Source organism: Peromyscus maniculatus, chromosome 21, assembly GCF_049852395.1.
Source record: "Peromyscus maniculatus bairdii isolate BWxNUB_F1_BW_parent chromosome 21, HU_Pman_BW_mat_3.1, whole genome shotgun sequence".
NCBI classification, from domain to species: domain Eukaryota; kingdom Metazoa; phylum Chordata; class Mammalia; order Rodentia; family Cricetidae; genus Peromyscus; species Peromyscus maniculatus.
Window position 1 is genome coordinate 68,997,279 of NC_134872.1, and position 8,428 is coordinate 69,005,706.

The following is an 8,428-nucleotide window of genomic DNA, read 5'->3' on the forward strand; positions in this document are numbered from 1 at the left end:
ATGATTTCTGCAGATTATCATATTGATATGTATGTAAAGTGCTGATGTTCTATGTGGCATTATATGTGCACGAATATATTTACAAATGTAAGTCTCTATACTTTAAAATATTTCTAATATAATGCAGAGTGTCTTGGTTGGTTTTTGTCAACAACCTAGACATATGGGAAGAGGAAATATCAACTGAGGAATTGCCTCTTTCAGAATGGCCTACAGATAAGACTATGGGCATTTTCTTGATTAATGGTTAATGTGGAGGACTCATATCTCTGTGGGCAATGCCATCCCTTGGAAGGTGGCCATTGCATTTATAAGAGAGCAGGCTGAACAAGCCATGGGGAACAAACCAGGAAGCAGCACTCCTCCATGGCCTCTGCTTTAGTTCCTGCCTCCACATTCCTGCCATGACTTCCCTCCATGATGGACTATAAACCACAACCTGAAATAAACCCTTTTTCCCCCAAGTTGCTTTCTCATGATGTTTATCACAGTAGTAAAAAGCAAGAAAAGACATTCAACCAAGAAGGGCAAATTGTCTTTTATGGAGAAAGCAATACATTTTACAAATTATATATATTTTTTCATTTATCTATTTGAGGAAGCACATGCAACATCATGCATTTGGGGAGACAAAGGACAAGCTTTGGAAGTCTGTTTTCTCCATCCGCCATGTGTGGGTCCAGCGATAGAACACAGACTATCAGACTTGGCAACAAGTACCTTTGGCACTGAACTGTTGCACTGGCCTGCAAGACTTTTTTGTCTAATCGTCTTTGTTAAAATAAGAAAATAAGATTTCTTGAAATTAAAAAGGATTGTTCAAGAAAACTCACATGAATTCTTCATGTTGGGACTTGGTGTGAAACATCTTCTCTCTAAGATAATTAACCTTGTCATTTTTGTAAGTGACAGTGTTTTGCCTGCAAGCATGTCTGCTGCATTACTGTGGGCAGATGGCTTGTTTCCTTTTCTGTGAAAAAAATAAAAATAAAAAAAGCAGCATATGTAAGAGTTTTGAGCTTTCTCCGGCTCCAGGAGAAATCTCATTTCTGAACTGGAAACAGGTTCTTGAATTTTGCTCATTTTACACAGCTTCGGTGAGCTCTATACCTCGGGGCCTGGTGTCTCAGGACCTCACAGATTTCTGGCTAACCATGGGAGTCAGAAAATGTACTTTTGTGACACCTGAAAATGGCGACATAGATTGATGCATCTGTAATGAGATGGTCTCATGACGTTCTCTGCACCCCAGTGCAAGGGAAAAGGGGGCCTAAGAATAAATGAGAGAGATTTTCATTACCTTGCCAGTGTCCACAGCAGAAAAACCATATACAGAGTGTGTAAGAGAGTGTCTAGAGCACAAACCCACATAGAAAGATAGACCATTTCATAATGGCATTTCGTAACTATCTAACCGGACACCATTTCCTTCTCTTCTGAGGCTGATTTATTTTTGGAAATATGATGTTACAAACACTTTGTATTTTCTATGTAATTGTTGTCTAATTAGAAAATAGTGTGCCGATTAGTTATCTGATCAGACTTTCTTCCACTGGGAAGGTGCATTTTATCTCCTTCAATAACTCTGAGTGATGAGACTATGCTGCAAATGGAGTTAATTTAATGGACTTATCAGGCAATAAATATGATTGGCAGATTCACTTCTCAAATAATCTGTATATATAGCATGGTTTTATTTTTAGTAAGACCACAGATGACATAAATTATAACTGTCCAACTTAGCTGATGGGAGGTTCCTAGGCATAGTTATTCATTTGTAATTGCCTTCCTAATACAAATAGGAAAACATGATTTGAAAGTAGACATTTTAGGACCAGGCAGGCTGTTAATTTGTTTATGTATTTTGATGGAATTAAATTTTAAAGTCAAATTATTAAAGTAAAACAATAAGCCACAAAGCTGAGTGTTATGGCATATACCTATAACCTCAGCAGCTAAGAACCTGGGGCAGGAAATTCCTAACTTTAGGATCAGTGGTGGATACACAATAAAATCTTGTCTCAAAAAACAAAGAATACTTTTATGGTCAAAAATAAAAACTAGGGCTGGAGAGATAGATAGCTCAGTGGTTTAAAGCAGTGGCTATTCTTCCAGAGGACCTGGGATCAATCTCAGCACCCATATGTCAGCTCATCACCATCTGTAACTCTAGTTTGAGTGGTTATAATTCCCTCTCCTGCCCTCTACTGGCACTAAGCATGCACATAGTGCACAGACATACATGCCAGCAAAACACTCATACACATAAGATAGAAATATTAATGAGGACCAGCAAGATGGCTCAGTGAGTAAAGGCATTGGCTATCCAACCTGACCATCTGAATTCAATCTTAGGGTCCCACATGATGGAAAGATAGACCCTTCTCTCACAAGCCGTCCCCTGAGCGCCACACTTACACTGTTCTATATGCATATGCACACATACAAAATATTAAAAGTGTAATGAAAAAAAAAACCACCAACAACGTCTTGTATTGCCCAGAATATTGTTTGTTATGTCATTCAAAGAATACAGGTCGTCTCAAAACTTACCTAAGTAAATGAGATTCTTACTGCAGATTTAAAACAAACATTATTTGTATAAAATTTCTAATATACACATCAGGGATTTACATGACTCTGACTTTATTGTTAAGCCAGAATTCTACTTTAAACAATAAAATTTAGAAAAATAGAAAAAAATTTACTAAACTAGTTGTCTATCATAAATAAGACACTTGCCAAATAGTCAACAAGCATTGAACCATTTTTTCAAACGTTTCAGTTACAGAATTAGCATTACTTACAGGTGATCCAGGTGTCATATTATAAACAATACGCTTACAGTATTTCAAAGTGTACACATATTAGCAGAATGTCTATAACATAAAACACTTGAACATTTCCCAACAATTCTAGCTACAGTTAACAATAACTTATGGTTCGTGTTAGAATATATAAAACTTAAAGTTTATCCCCAGTGTTTTTAATAAAATATCTTTTGTATTTTAATTGTTAATATATAAGGAACAATTATAAAGTATCTGTAGTAGCATGTTGTATTAATTTTAACTGGAGGCAAGATTAAGGATTTATTATTTCATTTCTCATCAGTTTATATGTGAAATGCCAGGAGAACATGCCCAATGTTTTTTGTTATGGATGCTCAATAGCTTTAAAAATAAGCACATCAATTAGTATATGAATTAATATATAATAATATGCAGAATTAAACAAAGTATATTCAGTGGAGGTACAATGACTTGTTTTAACACACACACACACACACACACACACACACACACACACAATTAAGGTAAAGTAAATAAAAATAAGCCAATTGCTCAGGTAACACATTCTTCAATGCTCTGTATGTAAGGCTGGCCAACCCCATTTGGAACAATAACAAATATGGACTGACCAGCTTAACTGTTGAAAACATAGGGATTCTGTGTTAGAATGTTAACAATGGGCAAATAATTCCTACTTATGACAAATAATAAAAATATAGAGCTGAAATAATCAAATTCTAATCAACTCAATTGCATATATTTTAATTCAATAGTGTTTAATAAATGCCAAATCAACTAAGAAATGAACAGCCCATTGTATTAAGTGTCCAAAGCAGTCAGCTTTGATCAGGAATATCAAGTTTGTCATTACTTAGTTGTGTTCACAGTGTGAAGTTGGCAAGGTTTTAAATTTCCCTTCAATCATCAGTCACCATTTCTGAGCCTCCTGGAGGTGAGTTTAGGCAGAGGACAAGAAGAGGAAAGCCACAGCTTTAGTAAAATACATTTGTCGTGGTCCTTGCCGTGCTCTGTGTGATGTGAGGCTGTATTCATTGTGCAAAGGAAATGTGTTCTCCTTTCCTCAGTATGCATTTCAGTTCCCCCCGTGAACAAGGATGTTCAGCTAACTTGATCAGTTAATTAACAGCCCCAGTGTGGGAGATATCAGAGATTTTATATTAGAACAAAAAGAGAATGGTTGTAATCTGTTCTGTCCAAATAACAATAAAGCCAGAAATAATTTTTCCATTTTAAAAACTGACCCAATTTCTGCAAACATATATTTTTTAGCAGTTCTACAAACTAGAGGGAACATGTTAATATGTCATAAATCAACTATTGCTTTATATGTGATAACTTTTATATAAACATAGAATATCAGTGGTATTATAGGTTACATACAGACAAGGTGAGAATTCTGGTACTCCAAACTAAGATTTGCTTTTGAGTTTGTCTGACACATTCCTCTGTTCAAACCCCACTTTAATCTTCAGTGTTAGTATAGTAAAATTCAACTTGTAAGAGTCGTTTCTTCATGCTCGTCTTAAGTTCCTATACAAAGTAAGAACTTTGAATACTGATGCATAATCCTTATCATTTAGGTGATAGAATGAGATCCTATAAGAATTCTTGGAGTTTTTAAGAATTGTTGAAGTTTCATTAAGTTCAATTATTTTCAAATGACTTAAAAGAGTTTATTCCTGGATAACTAAGGATATGAAAGCAGCATATGAACATCACTTGGTAGCCACTAAGCAGGGTGCTTGCTTGGGGTTGGTAGAGACATAAAGCTTGGTGCCCTGTAGAGAAAGACAAATTATGTCTCATGATACACTTGTCCACTGCATAGTACTAGTTTCACTAGCATGACAGTCAGCTGAAGTCAGATGCCTGCTCAAGTCCGAGGGAGTCATCTGCTTTCCAACATGTCTTAGCTGCTTATAAATATCACTGTTTGTGCCATGTCTTCTACCAATGACAATGATTAATGGTTGTCATTATCTTCACTCAGACTCATAAAAACTTGCTCAAGAAAGACCAATCATAGCTAGAATGATGTTAAACTGTTTTACTACAACAGGCAACATAAAAGCACTTAACTATAAAAGGTGAGATTGATAATTTATTGTGTTTTGAGTCCGCCTGACAACTGCTGCTTGTGGTTAAATTTGCCATGTGGTGAACTGAAATCCTCTATGTGAATCCCTAAGAGATGCCTATCTGGGTGATTGCGTAATACGTCAAAGTTACTCCATTCATATAAGAATATAGGTGACAGCTGGGTAGTGGTGGCACACGCCTTTAATTCCAGCACTCTGGGAGGCAGAGCCAGGTGGATCTCTGTGAGTTCGAGGTCAGCCTGGTCTACAGAGTGAGATCCAGGACAGGCACCAAAACAACAAAGAGAAACCCTGTCTCGAAAAAATAAAACAAAACAACAAAAAAAGAATATAAGTGATGATGTATAATAGAAAGCCCAAGAGCAGCATAAATCTGACACTGGTTGTTTGGAGGGTCAATATTTCTAGCAGTGAGGTGAACCTTTCATCATCCATTTGTGATTTCATTCGTGAACTGTTTTTAAGGTGAGTGTAAAGTGTTATTGTGAGCCCACACAGAAATGTTTAAATAAGTGAAACTACTCTTTGTATCAGATGGAAGCTGAGTGGTGCATTAAATTATTGTCAAGCAAGTGAAAAACTCATGATTTTATTGTAGACTATAGCAACAAAACAATAATGTATTGATTCTCATTTGCCCATGACTTTTAGGTCTTATATCACCAGAATTTGAAGTTATGAATTCTTGAGTATTAGAGTAAAACAGAAAACCAAAATAAGTCAACAAGGATATGAATTTTGTTGAAAGAACATGATAAATGTTTGAACGATTTTTGACAATAAATGGAACAGGAGACAAATGTAGCTGTGGAGAAAAACGTCATCTATGAAACCTGATAAATATATATAGGGCTTCTGTTTAAAGAATTATTGTGGTCATCTTTCCAAGTTTCACCTTTTTATGTTAGAGGGAAGTTCTATTTTGTTGCAAAGAGCCAGCATGAAGGCATTCAGTAAATATCTGTGGAATAATATGAATTTGAGCAGAGAGAACAGAATGTGATAGAATAAGGCCATGAGTTCCCTCCTGAAATTCTAATTTTCTCTAAAGCAAACGGAGAAATGAATGTATGCACTGTAAACAGAGTGCCCATGGGTCTTAGTTTACAGTGTTGATCTGCTGTAGATCTGACCCATTCCACCTTTTCATTTTCAAGGTTTTAGTATGCATGAGAAAGTATGGTAGCCTTATCTATGAACAATAATAAAAGGCTCTCAGTATTTATTACCCATTTATTAGATGCTTGCCAATTGTTAGAGACCTTAAAATGCTTTCCATGAATAATGAATTCTTTATAATAACCCAATAATGCATTGGCTGGGGACATAGTGCTCTGTGGTAGATCATTCGCACAAAGCCCTGATTTCTATGTACAACATTGAAAAAAGGAGTAGCAATAATGAGTCAAGTACTTTATTATTGCCTCATAACAGTTAAAGAAACAGAATTAGGGAGAATAGAACAGCATGGTGTGCTCTCACAGTGTGCAAGCCTAGATCTCAGCCTACAACAGAAGATGGCATAGTCTTTTCCTACTTACCAGTTTGTATAACTAATTATTTTGCATAACATACTCAAATATTATCAGTTTTTCTACTTTTACTATCCCAAGCTTTTATAACTGTGTTTTTATAAAACCAAGTGATCTTTAAGATGCAGAAGTCCGAACTCAACCAAGTAGTAGTTCAAGACACTGATGTCTCTATATTAATGAAAGAGATTTGCAGAAAGATTTGTTTATGCCAGGCACTGTAATTTTGATTTTTTCCCAATGTTAGACCACAACTTTATTAAACAGTTCTACAAGACAAAGTATGTGACTCTCATGAACACAAACATTGCCTCAGCTATTAATCCTAAATTGGTTTACAGGTTAAAAATGAAGAATGAGGTATTATGTTTTTTCCATAGATTGCCCACCACTGAAACTTCTATGCCTGGGCACCTGGGAGTAACTTATTATCAGGATACTGGACAAAGAATCCAAATAAAAGGAAAATTCTTAGAGGAAGAAGAACTCCCCAACCTCTCATATCTATAGTTACTATCATGTACTGAATACTTGATGAGGACATGTACTTTACATACTGTTTGTATTTTGTTTTTCTCCTCACCATATCTCAAGTAAGAAGAGAACTGTATTTGAACCAATAAAAGTTCAATTCTGCTGTGCTATACAGGATATTCGTCTCTGAAATCTCTACATATTGCTCCAATTTAGAAATATTTCTGATAAAAAATATTAAATAAACATGAATAATATGTATTCATAATCAACTTTCTTGTACAACTGTGTAAACAATGTGAATATAAAACATATGTAATAGCAGTACAGAAATGTTATTATATATAAATATCTAGTCATTATTTCTAGTAAAAAGTGGAAATCCATGTGAGTATACACTAAGTTCTTTGTGTTATAGAAAGGCAAGTAGAGACAACCAGGCTTACGCACAATATGATTACAGTTCACTTAGTGATACAATGTATGCCTCTAAATATGGACTGTGCTGTGTGCTGTCATTACAGACTAAAGATGAAGTTAATTGGGCCCAGGGCTGAAAAAAAATGTCATCAAAAATGAGATGAGATTGGATGGAATGATCAGATGTGGAGAAAAAGTAAGTGAAAGAAACTTTATCTTCTATAGCAGAAACTAATAGTGTCTTGTCTTTAGGGCTTGAGAGATGGTTCAGTGGTTAAAAGCTCCATATTATTCTTTCAGAGGACCTAAGTTCAATTCTCAGTACCCATGTCAGGCTGCTCAAAACCATCCATAACACCAACTCCTGGGGTAGCCAATGCCTTTATCTTATACATGCACATACCCACACTCTGACACTCAGACTCTCTCTCTCTCTCTCACACACACACACACATTTTAAAATAATAAAAATAAATCTTGAAAGTTTATAAAAGAGCTATAATATGTTTGAGATCTTATATATGATTACACATTCATATTAATATCTGTAATAAATTTATACACAGCTAGTAAACCTAATTTAGACCACAAACTTACAATGGCAGGATTTGTGTGCCTTTGTTCACATTTTGATCTTTAGATTGTTAACATAGCTGTTAGCATCTAGACTTTGTATATCATATAGTTATTAAGTGAATGGGACAGTTCAGACACTTGCTTTATTCCCCCCCCCCTCACCATGATACCAATTACAGTCGTTTTCATGTAAAGACTGATTATTTTAGCTGTGGCAGTTTGGTGCTGCTTTTGTTTGCTTTTGTTTATTTTTGCTTTGTTGTTGTTGTTCTGGAACCAAAGGCTCTCACAATTATCATAACCTTATGAAGCAAGCTTTTACGGCTTTTTTATTTTCCAGAAGGAAAGAGAGAACAGCAAAGGAGCTGTAAACAAGTTAGCTGCAGGAGGTTCTCTTCTGAGAACAGCTGGTGTATTCCTTACTTTTCTACTGCTGTGATAAAACACCATGACTATGGTGTCTTATAGATTGAAAGAGTTTATTCAAGCTTATGGTTTCAGAGGATTAGAGTCC

The 8,428-nt window shown here is 35.4% G+C and overlaps 1 protein-coding gene across 4 annotated transcripts in view; it reads left to right on the forward strand.

Moving 5' to 3' along the window:
* The window catches only part of Khdrbs2 (KH RNA binding domain containing, signal transduction associated 2), a 522,706-nt gene extending 515,170 nt beyond the window's left edge, over positions 1–7,536 (forward strand). For 2 of the 4 annotated variants that reach the window (XR_006066591.2, XR_013046800.1), the window contains exon 12: positions 7,443–7,536. The gene's annotated coding sequence lies outside the window, so the exon portion shown is untranslated. The remainder of the gene's footprint in view (positions 1–7,442) is intronic. The other 2 variants (XR_013046799.1, XM_076557974.1) reach the window with 2 other exon arrangements.
* Positions 7,537–8,428: the final 892 nt, after the last annotated feature.